Source organism: Lonchura striata, chromosome Z (assembly GCF_046129695.1).
Source record: "Lonchura striata isolate bLonStr1 chromosome Z, bLonStr1.mat, whole genome shotgun sequence".
Classification (NCBI taxonomy): Eukaryota; Metazoa; Chordata; class Aves; order Passeriformes; family Estrildidae; genus Lonchura; species Lonchura striata.
The window spans coordinates 70,060,589-70,076,666 of NC_134642.1; the positions used below are offsets into that span (position 1 = coordinate 70,060,589).

Genomic DNA, 16,078 nt, shown 5'->3' on the forward strand with positions numbered 1-16,078 from the left:
AAAAACATGAGAGGCTTATCTGTAGCTGTGAAGCAGTCCTCAGCCCTGCAGAGAAAGGACATTCTACTTCCTAGTGGGCTAGGAAGCTGCTCTGAGTTTCAGGTAAGCAGTACTCACTTTCTCAGCAGATTGCATGGTCCATGTGCCCAAAACCAAATGAAACATCAAAGAAAGTTGATAGTCTGTGGTATCATGACATGAAAGGCTCACCAGTTCAACCAAATCCTTGTAGGGAAAGAAGAATATAAGTCTGCCAACTTAATTATGTAAAAGGTGGAGATTAGCATATTTCATAATTATGTTCAACTATTTCCATTCCATTTGTTTTTCCTGTTTTTTGTTTTCATGAATAAATTAATTTTACCACGAGCAGTGAAAGACAGTATCAAAGAATTTCCTTGTTTGGGACTTGAGCTTGTGTGAAAGAAACTGATTGCTGTCCAGGATAGAGAGGAAAATTCCTGATCAGTCAGGAGTACTGAGTTTGAAGTGGTACCTGAATCTGGAATACTGGAATACAATAGATAGCTCTCATATTTTCACTGTTTAGACAATCTTCTATAAAAAGGCCTTATAGATATAGATGTAAGCTACTCAAAACTCAGTTGAATCCTACCCTACTTTTATGTCTTTTCTTTTTTAAACAGATTTTTTCCCCTTATTAATTTTAAAAATAATACAGCATTTGCATGGAAAGCACAGTAATTTTTATTGAATAAAAAATTTCTAGTGGATTTTTTTTCAGAAAGACAATTTTCCAGAATTATTCATCTAGACTCTCTCAATGCAGTGGAATGCTGTACTTTGAAAGAAAACATCCAGCCAGTATTCCAGTAAAATCTTGGATATAGAGGTTTTATTAATTTCTTATCATATCTATCACAAGGCCTGTAGCTATTATTTTTTCTCTAATTTTTTTGCTTCATAATTTTTTACCAATCCCAATTCCATGACTCATTACATTTAATAACTATGTCCCCATTACATGTATTTCCAAATATTGCTTTTCTGTCCTCTCTCCATATTACTCTTAATGATTTATTTTTAATACTAAAAGGACTAAATCACGAATTTAATCTTTTTCCCCACTCCCTTAGGCTGTGAAGCTGAATTAAATAAACCCTACTCAAAGTAATAAACCTCTTCTAGCTGTGCCATAGTGATATCAGTTGTCAGAATGTCTAAGGGAATGTGAGGACTGAATTCACTGTCACTGCTATTGAAGGAAAAAGAATCAAAAAACCCAAAAAACCATCAACAGCAGAAGTCCCGTGTCTCAGACCTGATGCAGAAAAATCAGTCTTCCTAAGAGAAATACATATTTGCAGTAGCCTAATGGAAATTATTACTGTCAGGATCAGGATTTGAATACATATTCACAAAGCAGGTGCAGCATTCCTGATGCAAACATACTGGACATTGCAAGAAAGATGATAACCTCCCCCCAGACAAAACTCCAAAACAAAGAGAAGGAATCGCTTCTTCCAAGCTCTCTGGGATACTGCAAGTGAGCACTGTAACATGGCAGAATTTATGAGTGTGACTAATACAAGGTGACAGCTCAGTTCAGATCTCTTTGCCTGTCTTTAGTGAGACCATTTTAATGAAATGTTTGTTTACTCTTGAAAAGCTGAGCTCAGCTTGCAGGGAGTGCCTATTTTGTATTTATGTGAGTCTGATCTGGAAGAGCTAAATATTTAAGTGACTAACAAACAATAGCATTGGTGAGTTGGCCTCTTATGGGAACAACTGCTCAGAAAATAACTGCTACCTCTTCACTACAAGTAGCAGATTCTTGCCTTCAGGAGAGCTATAGCTGTAGGAGTTTCCAGAAGAATGAACACAGAAAGGATGAAAAAAGATACTTTAACAGGGATTATTTGCAAACAGTGGTGGATGGGCTATTTTCAGCAGTTGTTATAACAAATTTACACAATGTTGTCACCATTCCCTAAATAATATAACTATTGCAAAATGCTCATAACAAGTAATGGTAGAGTACAGTTAAAAGAAAAAAAAAGTGAGAGTTTTAAGAGAGCAAGAATAATAATGGTGATATGTAGCTGCATACAAGAGCAAATACATTTTTATTACATTTAACCAAAAAAGGAAAAAGGGTTCTGAATTGGACAAGCACATTTTAATACTGGAATGCTTGAAATCTAGGTGAATTTTCTTTCTTTTTATTTTTCCTGTTGGATTTTTTTCCATGACAAACTAGGGACAAAATATAAGTGAAGTGAAGATATGCTGTGTTCTGCTTATAAACCCACAGGATTGTAAATTAAGGGTCCAAAGTAAGACTAAGAATTAAAAGGAGAGAAAGAAAAAAATCACAGGCTTTAAAAGCACGTATTTTTCCCAAAAGACTGAAAAGATGTTAGTCAGCATGGCATCTGAATTTTTTCTGCTTTTGCATGGGAGAAGAGAAAGACACACAGATTAACTATAGAAAATAGCACTGCATGGGGTACTACTGAATGCTCCACAGCTTTCCACTACATTCATAGCATCACAAACCTTTGCAGGCAAGACCATCATTCTCTGATGCTGCCACAACAACTTTCCAATAACTCTATCTGAGATCTGCAACCATGCACCAAGTTTTACACCTCTCTCAGCTTCACCATCATGTGTCTGCTCCCTCTGGGGCACAGAAAAGCAGTCAGCATGAGCTTGTCCCGTGAACTCCAGCTGTCCACAGCAATGTGGAGGTAGTGGCTTGGTGTCACCTCCCTGTCATCACACGCAGGTTTGTCATTTCTCCCTTGCAACACAGTATTCCAGCACAGGCTAGGCTTCTGAATTTTTACACCGTTAAAATGCTGCAACTCACTGAATATAATTGCTAAAGAATATAGTATTTTGCTAAATTCTCACCATCCCAAAAGCCATTACTAATGCAGACAGATCAATTTCTGCTACTTTCGTTAGGAAATAGGCAAATATGAACTAGATTCCAGACTTAGTAAAAAAAGGGTGTAAAGACACTGTGACATTCATTTAGTCATTGATGAGTAGTCATATAACACTTATGACAGCCAGTAACAGTCACGGTAGATGCAGGAAATATGTCTAAATTTATTGGATTGTTAGGATATAGCAATCTAATAAGAATATAAGTTGCCCTGTTCTTTTAAAAATTTTAAAGTTCTTCTAAAAGTTTCTATGCCTTCTGATGTTTACATATTTCTACTGGGGTTTATCATGCACTCTTCATGTAAATAAATGATTGTTTTGCATTCTTCTTTGTGGGAGGAGGGAATTGGTGGACTGTTGGTTTGACCAGTGTGGTTGAAGAAGTGGCAGATTCATCCTCCAATCCACTGTCACTTTTAGAATTCTTTATATTGCGAGGTCGGGAATAAACTTCCTCTCCTTTCCCTCTTTTACATCTTGACTTAATACTCGTAATGCGACAAGTATACCTAGAGTTTAAGACATTAATTACAGACTTTGTATTAAGTATTCTGCATGAGAGTTACACATTTGATTGTTAAGTCTCATTAATTTTATCACTGTCATTGCATATTACTATGAGGTACAAAATTGAGGAAGCATATTTTGTAAATATTTTCTAGTTAAACAGTTTGCTAACTGGCAGCATGACTTATTTTAATCACTTGTGAAGTGGGGTCCATTTTTGATCTTCAAAAATGTTATAATTACAGCAGTTTTTTGATTTGAACATAAATCTGATCTCCCTCTATGCGGTGGTGTGTTTTTCTTTCATTTAATATTTGTTCAGTGTCTGTTCACCCCCCAACCCCCCAATCTCCTCCTCTCCCCAGCTGTCAATCTCCCCAAGCTCTTCCCTAACCCACTCCTCTCCAAGTTGTCAATCCTCCCTTTCCCTGCCCCTTTCCCCAGAACATTCCCTGTCATTCCTCTCAGCCTCCTCCCCTGCTTCCAGACCATTCCCTGTCTATTTAGTGAGGCTCAACACCCTATTGGTTACTTTGTGTTACTCCACTCCCCTGTTTCCCCTGATAGGTTTGTGTTATGTTAGTCCTGCCTTAAACTCCTCCCCAGCCCTACCCTCAGTGGTTGTTGTTTCTACTCCCCTCCTCTTGAGTTCTGTATAAAACCTTTGTTCACCCTCTCCATAAGGTCTTGGGGCTCACTGAATAAATCCATCTTGTTCACCCCCAAGTCCCGTGTCGCCTCCCTCTGTTCCCGCGCCACCGACTGGGACAGCAGAGCACCCCGGGGGGAGCGGCTGCCCGTTCTCTTCCCTCTCGCCGCCCAGCACGCCACCGCTCGGGGTATCGCGGCGAGGGGGGGCGCATGCCGCGCCGCGACACCTCTAAGCTTTCCTTATTCAATGCAAACCAAATTGTTATAATTTAAAAACTGTGTGACATAGAACAATGTTTAGGCTTATTGTTCACATTTCATTCCATAACCTTCAAAGATAGCATCTTGTGCTGGACTTATGTGCTATTTCTCTATAGACTAGGATTTCTAAAAAGGAACCTGAATAAACACAATGTCATTTACTTATGAAGGCATTTAGAGCCTTCATCTTCTTTCATCCAGTTAGAATAAAATGTGATAAATATGCCACTTTTATCACTCACCATAATACCCTCATAACACTAATCAGCAAGAGGTGCTAAAAAGCAAAATTAGCTTAATCCACAGAACCTTTGTAATCCGCAGAACCTTTGTTCTTATCCAGTCCTAATTTCCTGTCCAAAGGTGGGTTTAGAAACACTTCTAAAAAGCACTATTTTCCTCAAGGAAAAGAGGAAGCAAATTAAAAAATTATTATTACTTCTGAAGTACTATATCATGCCACTGACCATATAACTGAAATAATTGCTCACATTATCAACAGCACATCTGGAAGGGAAAAAAGTAAAATAAGGCGTGTCTAGGGCTATATCAGGCCTTGTGTACCAGAGCTGAATTTAATTGTCCACCTTTAAACTCTTCAAAAAATCCTTGTTTTTTCATCCAGCTGTGGTAGATGCATGTCGTAGATGCATGGGTTTTGAAAAACTGTGATCTTAAAGAAGATAAAGGGATTGATTCAGAACAGGTGTAAGTCAGAGATTGTCTAGATAATGAAGACAATAAATTCCCAAAACAGGCTATCGTGCCAGCCTGAGATTTCCAAACCTTACAAAGTTTTAGAATAATTTCTTACTGTCAGAAGGTGATTAAATTGTGCAGCCTTAACACTGAATATCTTTCTGTGCCATTAAAGTTTGCTCTGAAAAATTCCAAGATGGGGGGGATAGAGTTTAACAGATTAGATGTGATAGGAAATGTTTCATTGTCACATCCACACTTTTGGGTTAATTTCAGAGACTTCATGGAAATAGCTCTGGGTTTAGGTCAGTGTAACTGAACATATTCATAAATCCCTGTGATGTTTAAGCTTGTGATAAATATATGCTCCAGGAAGATGATTAACAATTTCAAACTTTTGAATACTACTTTGTGAACTGTGATGACGCAAAAGGTAGGGTGTGCACAAACATGGTAAAGAGACCAGCTTTCTGTTGTGAGTGAAAGTGGAAGCTACACCATTATCTCCTGGAGCCTCTCTGCTGTCTTTAGCTGTTAGCCAGACCTGGGAATTCTCAATGCTTTTATAACTTGACTTCAGTAAGTATTATATGTAAAGAGCAGTACCTTTAAACACTGAACACCAGTACAGAAAAAAACAATATTCTGAATACACAGGTATCAGAAGGATTTTAATAGAATTTGAACCATATGACCATTTTTGAGATTATTATTCTCCAAAACTTGAATGTGGATTCCTCCAGTTATACTCCTTAAAGGAAGAACTTCCTTAAGATATACATTTGATTGGTTATGGTAAACCTCTGGATAGATGTGAAACTAATTGTCTTGCTTACTCCTTGAGTAAGGAGGGTCTTACAATCATTGGTACAAAATCCCTACTGGGTTGGATAAGTATAACTCAAAATTCAGTTGAGATACACCATGATAAACAAAAAGAATAGATGAAAAATGAGACATAATGAACTTCTGGTATTCTGAAATTCATGTGATTCTCCTTTCTTGCATAGGCTACATTCCAAAACCAGGCCCCACTTTTACACAGGAAGGAATTATGTCTGGTTTTGTCTAGTTCTCATTGGAGTTTTCCATAGTCCACACACACAGTGACAGATTTATTTCCTGAATTAAATACAGCAAGAAGAAAATGTAGTCCATTTTAACTTAAAAAGCAAAAGCTTCAGTAAAGTACTGGCGCATTCAGTTCTCACACAGGCCTGAATAAGTTTTCAAATAACTCGTCACTATGATAATGATTCATTAAATATGCATTCAAAAGAAAACAGCTTATATTGGCACATTTTTATGGAGAGGAGAGGAGAGGACACTGCTAAATCAGTGATCCATACTTAAGTAAGAGGTGATAATATGTATCTTTCATTCTAAGCAATGCCTTTTTCTTCACTTTTTATAGATAAATGGGCTGGAAATATCACACCTAGGTCAGTTAAGAGTAAGATGTCCCTTTACTTTGTTAAACCTGAATCAAAGTTTCTAAGCGAGTATTGTGCGAGGAGTACAGGGGTCAGTGAGGAAGGCATCAAGTCTTTTCATCAGCGAAAAATGATGCTATAAAGCTTGAGCTCCTTCGAAGGCTCTCATGTAAAAAAGTATGTTCTGCTAAAGGTAAAACAGAAAGAAAACCAGACTACCTCCCTCTCATTATTCATCACAATTGAATAATCAGAGAGATACACATATTTGACTGGCTATAGCATATTTTGGGGTTTGTTTTGATTTTGGAAGACCTAGTTAACCAGGGCTTTTGATTTTTCAGTTTCAAAGGACTAGACTCCCACTGACCATGTGAATCCATGATGGAATATGATTTAAACTCACAGTTAGAGATGGTATTGATTATTTTGGCTAATGTGAGGATAGGATGTCTTATATCTATATTTCCTTGGTCTAAAATCACACACACCTCTTCTTAATCTACCTTTCATATGCTGTGAGTGAAAGTGTTTGGTTTTTAGGGTAAAGGAAAAAAAAAGTATTAAAATAATGAACACTTAATGTGCAATTATTAGATTGTTTGGGCAAGGGAAATTGTTCTTGTTAGTCTTGTTACTAGAGAGCAGAAGATGGGTCAGACCACTACACCTTTTCTTACATTCTGTTGCATCGGAATACCTTCAATACCTCAGAGATGATCCTGCATACATATTGCCTTCCAAAAGTATGATATTCACAGATGGTGGAGGTCTCATAAACTGGAAATGCCTTCCCTGTTATTCTCAATATGTGCTCCTAAAAAAAAAAAACAACTCGCCAAAAAAAAAAACCATTATGGAGAACAAAGGATTGCTGCACCTTCTCCTGCTACTGGGAGCACACTAACAGCCTGCAGCTGTGATAGCTGGAGATTGGGGGGGAGGGGGTGAAATCGAAATTTGAGTGTCTTTTTCCTTTCCACTGATCTCAACAGCTGCTTATGGAAAGGATGAGACAAAGTTCCGGTATTTGGCCACCATTAGCTTCTCTGACAGGTTCATGTAAATTCAAATTCAATACTGACTTTACAAAAAAATAATTCATTCCAGTTTTCCAACCAAAACCTCTGCATTATGAAGTCAGTTTCTGTAAAAAATATTATGCTTTATTATATTTGAAATTTGGATGATATATCATGTTTTCAAGGTGGCATTCTTTATCATATTGTTTTCAAGGTGGCATTCTTTAGCATCTCCTGCATATAGGAATCCATAGCTCTGGAGATTTTCAGTCAGGCTACTGACTCTTACTTGATCCAGTATCTTATTTTCCATTAAAGTATTTCTAAAACTGCTGAATGAAATAATGCTTTTATTCTCTTTTTACATAGTAAAAAGAAACTGAATGTATAGTAGCTGTTGCAGTTATCTGCTCTTCTGTTTCTAGACTGTTACAGGACTCTTTTATCCACTTCACAGAGACCCAGCCTTCTTGCTTTGTGTAGTATGCTATATGACAGTTTTATATTTAAAAAATAATACAAATATTAAATTATTAAATTATTAAATTATTAAGATCATAATTGAAGTATATCAGTGAGATGAAACTGCATCCATCTTTATGATAAAATTGAATGTTTTTACCACACAGGTTTCTCTTTAAAAGGTTACTCTTTAAAAAATAAATTTTGTATGTGTTGTATTTAAAACCCACAAGTGAAGTGTCTCTGAGAAATAATCTCTGTTAGTTTCAAATTTGAAGGTAAAGAAATTTGCTGTTTCTATACTTATTTATGCTGTGAATTCAAGTAGGAACTGCTTCAAATGGGAGTCTCATAAAAGAAAAAGCAGCTTCTCTATTTTAGAGAGTAGTGTGGGGTTTTAATTTCCTTTCCAACTCTGGAAAAGGGCTATAAGAGCCTGAAATGACATTCACAGAATTTTTAAGTGTCAGTCCATCTTATCTTAAGATAAAAACCCTATAGACACTGAACTTTCCTCCAGTTGCTTCACAGTATACAACAAATGGAGGTAATCTGTTTATTTGAGACAGGTGTTAGTTAGCTCAAACAGACTATATTGGTTGCTCAGGAGCTGTCTATTACTTTCAGTGTGTGTCAAGAATGAGACTGCTAGTCATTTAGCTATTTATTTTAATTTAGCTAATTTATCTATACCAGCAGTCTGTTCTGACCTGAGTTTGGTAGAAAAGCTGGTTTAAATGACTCCTGTTACTGCAAGCTCAGCATATCTTCATGAGAATATTCAGTCTTAATTGAATTTGTATAAATAAACATATAGGTATGTGTATGTGTGTGTTAATTTGCCTTTAGAGAGTGATATTTCTTTACTTAATGTCTTTATTTAACAGTTTCCTATGTAATTTTAAGTTCTCATGCTATAAATTATTATCTTCCAATAATTTTAGCATTATTTAATGATTAGCATTATTTTATCCAGTAATTACAATTTTTTCATTACACAATTCTTCTTTTGAGTCCTTTCCTCTCAAAAAGAAAGCTTCATAAATAGTGGACTTTTTGGTCCAAAATCTTCTATTGTTGTTGTTGTTATTTTGCCAATTAAAATATTTTTCAAGCTAAATCTCAATTATTCCCATGAGTGTAAAGGAAAAGGCATTTCATAAGTAAAGAGAAGATATTTCCACCATTATTATTTTATCTAACTCCCAGCACATTAACTCTGCAGCCCAAACAAAAAATATGTCCCAAACATAAATTTTAGTCCTTCTTTGCTTCAAGGCAAAGATTTGAGCCTGATTTGTTGTATTTCTAACAATAAATAATTTTCTAAATCTTCTAATTTTATGAAAAGTTTAGGTTTTTGTTGGACTACAAGGAAAGAGAACAATTAAAAAATGTCACTGCTGAAAATTCCTCTCCTGAGGAACCCACAATTCCATAACTTCTCCAATGAACCCCTATTAAGTATTGGGCAATGCACAGGTGGCTACACACAATATACAAGCTGTCTCCACAGGATATAAATTTTCAGCAAAAATCTTTTTATAAAGTAAGTCAGTAGGGAGTTAGAGTCCAAGTCTTCCTTCACATGTGTGCCTTCATTCACAAATTGCTTAAGGACCACACAGCTACACATGCATTAACTCAGCCTTTAGAGGCATGTAGGAGAGAGTCCAAAGGGCAAAAATTAGAATGCTTGTGGGTTGGGGTAAAGCCACTTAAAGAAGCTAAAAAAGAGGAAAAGGAAAACGTGCTTCAAATTTTGCAGAAACTTAGTCTCTCACCACCAGAGCACCCATGCAGAAGAGACTTTGGAAGAATTTCTACACCTCTCCATTCTTTATTGCTGAACATGACATTCTAGGGCATGGGATAGATCTCTGATTAAGGCAGTTCAGCTGCCTTGGCTGTGTCCTGTTCTAGCCAGCCTTCTCACTGAGAAGAAGAGGACGTAAATAGAGATGTTGTCCAGGTACTGTTTAGCAATAACTAAAACATCAATAACTAAAACATTCATGAGTATCAACAAAATTTCTGTCACATAAGCCGCAGCACCACATGGGATGCTGTGGAGAAAATAAGCTCCTAGCGATTACAATTTATACCTTATTCCATACAATTTTTATTGTGCTCAGGTACTACATGATTTAATTAATTTTCCTAAGACACCACCATACTCTTCCCTACCTTTTAACATAGTTGTAGATATAATTCCCTTAATTCCTTTCATGGACCACTCCCATTCAAATATCCATTCAAATGTCGATTCAGTAATCTAGTCCTTGACTTGGGTTCCTCAAATTTTGGTGGTAATTCAGGACAGGAGAGATGGTGTGTTAGGTTCTTGCTGCCTTTGTCCAATTCCTTATTAGGTTCTACCTCCATGTTTTGCATGACTCTTGCTTTGGTACTTCTGACATATAACTATGACATCACACAACAATGGCAAAATACAACTGAGACCACAGATGATTTTCACCCAAAGTAAAACGTCCTCAGGGTGTACATGGGATTTCTCCATTGTTTTATTATCCACCATGTTTCTTGAGCAAAATGTATCTTGTGAATGGGCTTGCCTTTTCCTAATTCATACTTTCTCAAGTCATTAATGTGCACTATAGTAACTGTATGTCCTTCTAAAGTATGTAGGGATTTTGCTAAACAATAAGGTTGTTTAGCAAACCCTCTAGTGTTAATCATCCAAGTGACATCTGATAGATTTGTACCCCAAAAAAGGTCCCAGCACCCATCACTCTAAGTATAGGTTTTTAACTCTTCGATTAAATATTTGGTGTGTGATATGTCAAGGTGTCTGTGACTACAATAGCCTGATTTGGTTTATACTGGAGTACTTTCTTGCCTTAAGGTTTATTTTCCAAGGTTCAGAATGGTGTTTCTGGCAGTGGTGTTGGTCACATCTCAAGCTTTTGGCCATCTGGTAATAATTTCCACTGTTGTAAGTGAGTGGCAATAATTGTGGCATGTTCCTGGTAGTGTAGGCCTCTCCATATTAGGATCTCAGCCACCATTCTCTGTATGGCCAGAAAGTCAAGCTTTGCCTGTTTGGATCTTTTAATTATGGCATATTTTGCATTCCCAGGATAACCTGTGCAACAAACTCAATTAGTAATATTCACTCTACAAATGCTGCATTCCCTCCTTGGTGTCCTGATGCATCATGGATGCATTGAATGAAGTGATGCTGTCCTACCCATCAGTGTTTTCACCACCAGTCTTTAACACAGCACTATAAAGAGTGCTTAATTATGAAGAAAATTACCTCCATCCCAACCAAACACAGTGCAATAATAGATTAAGATGAGCTGACATGTATTTCTCATACCTAGCTATTCATATGAAGCAAAAACCACCAAAACATAAATGGTAAAACTTTTCCCATAGAGACTACCACTTTAGGGAAAATATTCAAACTATAGGCTAAGTTAACTTTTTTTAAAAAGACAATGGCAACCCTAAGTTTGCGACTCTTGATCTTCCTTACATTGTTTTCCTTTATTGCAGATATTAACTGTGAAAATAGTGAGGCACCAAAACAGGCTTCTCCACGGTGTTCTGGATGTTCCATCCCTGGAAGTGTTCAAGGCCAGCTTGGGCAAGCTTTGGGCAACCTTGTCAAGTGAAAGGTGTTCCGGCCTGTGTCAGTGGGTGGTTGGCACCAGATGATCTTTAAGACCCTTGCCAACCCAAGCCACTCTATAAGCTGTGAAGGGCTGTGATTGGCTGGCTTTTGTTCTTGTTTTTATTTAAAGCACCTGTTGGTTACCTTTCAAAGATGGCTAAATCAAATAAAATCAAATTAAGACAGTAGAATATTTAATATAATTTTAAATTTGGTTCTGCTCTGCATCTGTAGATGAATCTGCCAGATGAAAATGCAGCTTTTCAGAATAGCAAACTGTATTCAAACAAAAGATTAAGCATTAGGCTTTTGGTAGATATAACTCAGAGAAGAATGTGAAAGGAAAAATGTAACTATGCTATGCTTAATCTGTAACTTAGACTGAATATTTCACTTCACTTTGATTGCAAGTGCAAGATCTAGCATTAGTCACTGATATGAGGTCTTAAGTTAAACAAGTATAAAAGCAGCATCCTTATAAAGTGGGAAGAAAAATGATTACTTACAGTAAAAGGAAAAAAAAAGACTTTTTTAAAAAAAGAATGGCTTTCATGTTTTTGTGTCTTTCTTTTTCCTGGCTATAACAAAAAGGAGCTACTCTGAATTAAGAGATCCATAATGTCTTTATAACTGCTCATGAATTATTTTTTTTCTTTAATAAAAAAAATGTTTTTCTTCTTAACTACTCATTCCATATAGCCTCAGGGAACATGATTTTTTCTCTACAAAAACTGAGGAATTTGTATAGTTTAAAATAACCATTGAAATGGTCTTTTCAATTTCCTTTGATAACTTCACAAACATTAACTTTTTCAGCATTTATACATTACAGGAGGAAATTTCCTAGAAAAATATCCAAAACATCCCAAGTGACATTTTAATTTTTTTTTTTTTATTACTCAAACTGTTATTTGCTCTGTTGACATTTAGTGATGATTCTATCATGATTCACTTGATAATTTTATTTCTTTTTAGAAGTAGGTAGGGTTGGAACAGTGCTCCTGTTTCATATAGCATCTAACCCAGTTTGAATGCTAGAGAAATAGATTCAAACAGAAATCAATAATAATAATGTGTGACATGGGCAGATCACAGCTGTAGGCAGAGGCACATGAATATGCAATGACAGACACTTCATTTTTCTCTTGTGAATTCCCAGTATATGCTTACTGGCCAAGTGAAAAACACAAGACAAGCACTGGAAACAATAGCAATTTAACATAAGATCTTTGAAAGCTCCTTACTGTGACTTGCACCTGGATTGCAAGGCTTGATGTTATTATTATCATCTGACAGCAGGGCCAATCTTCAAAATGTCTCTAAAGTTGAGTTTTACACTAACAAAGAATCTAAACCTAAATTGTTATGGTTTTGTGGGACAGCATGGGTTCAACCTGTCTCATATGCTATAAACACGTCTCCATTTCCTCCTGTAACTTCAAATTATTATCATTAACTATTATTAATAATAGGAACTATGAAGTGATCTTCTTTTGAAAGTCCAAGACTCACAAAGTCCTAAAATTAGCAGCCACACAGCATATTATCCTAAACAGACATGGGGTTTTTACCTGCCTCATCTTGAAGTCCTGTGGGACTCAGATTCAGTCAAAGGAAGAAATGGAGAGTTTCTATCCAGGTAGAGGCTTGGGAAAGAGCTGGGAAAGAATGTAAATAATTCTTTATCTCTCTTGTTTTTCACATTGTTTATAGTTATGTTCCATTACTGTGCGTCAAGCACTTTGCACCAATGCTTTGAGCTGTTTTAACTTCAGAACCAATGAAGTTGGTCCTTGCGGAGCTCTGTATAAAAGAGCAGTGCATTTTGAATAAACGGGAGTTTTACTCTCACAGCCTTCTGAATCAGAGCCTCTTCATTCTCGTCCTGCCTTGACAGTGACAAAGTCCTGCCTCCAAGATTTTTTAGTTTATTAGATTGACTGATTATAAAACAGACAAGATTTCCTCCTGGAATCTTGTTCTTTGAGCCTTACATTTCAACATATTCGCTATTAGCTAATGGATTAAGAAATATATAATTAAATGTGAAAAGTCAAATATGAGTGAATAATAGTCCTAAATGCAAGTCACAGAATTTATCTCCTAGTAATAGTAGCATATTATTTTTATTAATTTTTGCAAATGAAAAAACATGCACTGCCTATTCTATCGTGCACCCTTTATTAATACGATTATAGTAGAGATCAAGCTCTAATGAAGGTTCTAACCACATGCAGGCTAGGAGGCCTTAAAAATGAAAATTATCCTCCTCCAATCTCTGCTATCATTTCAACAGAAAACACCCTTTGCATTTGAGTCAGGACACAGTGCAGTGAATAACTCTCATGGCGTTTTATTCATTATTTTTTCATCTTTGGGATTTTGTGGAATTGAATCTATTGAAAATACTAACTGCATTCTGATTTGTCCATGTATCATATATATTACATTTCTAGTTCTGTTTCATATTACATGTAAAACATTTCTACTTTGGTTATAACATTTTTTCATTGCTTGTAAGATTTCTCTTTTGAGTGTTGGAGTGACTAGCTTTGGAAATATAACCAATTTGCCCCATAGACCAAATATTCAAAACAAGAATATACTATTCTTTTTGCATGTGTTTGTTTCTGTGTGTATATACACCTGTGTGTAAACACACCATTATTATTTATAAATATATTATTAATAAATTGTTTCTTATTTCTGTTCTCAGACTTCTGGTGTTTTCTTCTCTCACAACTGACTTTGTCATAGAAGGCAACACAGAAAATTCATTCACTGGATGGGAAGATTGAAATTAATTTGCCACTTCTTTACACGGTCAAAATAAATAGAATCCTTACCATAAAAATATCGTTCCTTAAACTTTCCTGACATAATATGTCTTCTTGGCAGTCTTGTGATCTGAGACTTAGCAGTTCAGTAAGAAAGAGAATCTGAGATATTTCTTCTAGGATTTTACACTCTTTCAGAGAATTTCTGGAGTCTGTCTTTGAATATTAGGAGGTTACCATTCTAGGAACATACCTCTGTGAGATCCATAGGACTTTGCTTTCCCTTACAATAAAAATGGCATAATTAATACTCTATACATCAAGAATCAGAGACTTGTCCAAGCCCTCAAGTTACTGACACCTCTGCATGTAAAATTTCACCAATTAGAAGTTCAGTGGATTTCACTGTGCTTAGATAGTGGTATAAAATTTATCAGCTAAATCACCTTCCTTGCAGAGCTGGGGACCATATTGAACTCTTTGACCAAACAACTTAACTAAGAAATATCTTCATATCACAGAGGAAATGTGTGTCATGGTTTAGGGATGGTTCTCCCAAGGTCCGTGCCCCCAAACCATGTTCCTCTCTCTTTCTCTCACTCTCCTGTCTTCCTGTCCCTCTTTCCCCTAACTGGAAACAACAATGAGATAAGAAAACAAACAGTAAGAGCAGCAATACTAATGACAGAGGGTACAAGAAAGAAAAGATTCCCATGTAACCCATTGACATACCAGACAACTTCCTCGGCCATGTTTACTTGGCCATACTAGAATCCTTTCTCCCTAGAAGAGAGTCCCTTCCCTGTACCCCCAGCAATGACATGAGGTGGTATAGTTTAACCTGTGGATTCTATCCATGGCCCCTCTGGATTCTGCAAGAATTAACCATGTCCTGGCTAGAACTAGGACAAAATCTGTCAGGGAAAAGACTACCAGGGATGTGAAAGAACAGATGTAGTTGACATATGAACAATCGCACAACACAAGTAAGAAGAAGATAAAAAAGAAGATATATAAAAGAAAAAGAAAACAAAAAGAAGATATATAAAATAAAAAAAAAACAGAAAAGCACAAATAAGGGAGGAAGAACAACATTCTAAAAAAATGATTAAGAAATTTTGAATTTTTTGCCATATTGAACAAATATATTCCCTTCTGAAACTACATATAAACTGTGGTTTAGGAATATTGTGGCAGAATCACCAAAATTTGAAATCAGCATACTCAACAGGCTTCAAAAGAGCTGGTTGATACCAGCCATCAACATGGTATATTTTTTACAATCTTTCTTCCCTAACCCAGCTTCCAACAGCATAAGTGTAAGTTTGAAGCGAAATACAGTTCCCTAGCTCTCACCCAACTTAATTCCTCTGACACTAATGTATTACATGTCAAAACTGAAGATGGTAAACATTAATTGCAAAAAAGGTATTTAATTTTATGTAATCTAAATATATTTTGTTTACTTTGATCTTAGTTCTCTGGGTGCTTTATTTTACAATGCAATAAAAGCATGAAAATTCTTCTAAGTGAAAAATTTATCCTGCCTTTCTAAAACAAAATCAAGACAAGCAGTTATTTAGAGGTAATATTTACATATTGCTGATTCTTATTTGATTTGATCCTTTTTAGTGTGGACTTGCTAGTGCTTGGAATACAGAAATACAGATGATGGGAGAGAAGAAAGTTAAGAAACCTTGTCCCCCT

General features: G+C 36.1%; 1 long non-coding RNA gene across 3 annotated transcripts in view; it reads left to right on the forward strand.

Moving 5' to 3' along the window:
- LOC110476507 (uncharacterized) overlaps positions 1 to 14,311 on the forward strand; it is a 39,870-nt gene extending 25,559 nt beyond the window's left edge. For all 3 annotated transcript variants that reach the window (XR_002466427.3, XR_002466428.3, XR_013341620.1), the window contains one exon: positions 11,477 to 14,311. This is a non-coding gene — a long non-coding RNA (uncharacterized LOC110476507). The remainder of the gene's footprint in view (positions 1 to 11,476) is intronic.
- Positions 14,312 to 16,078: the final 1,767 nt, after the last annotated feature.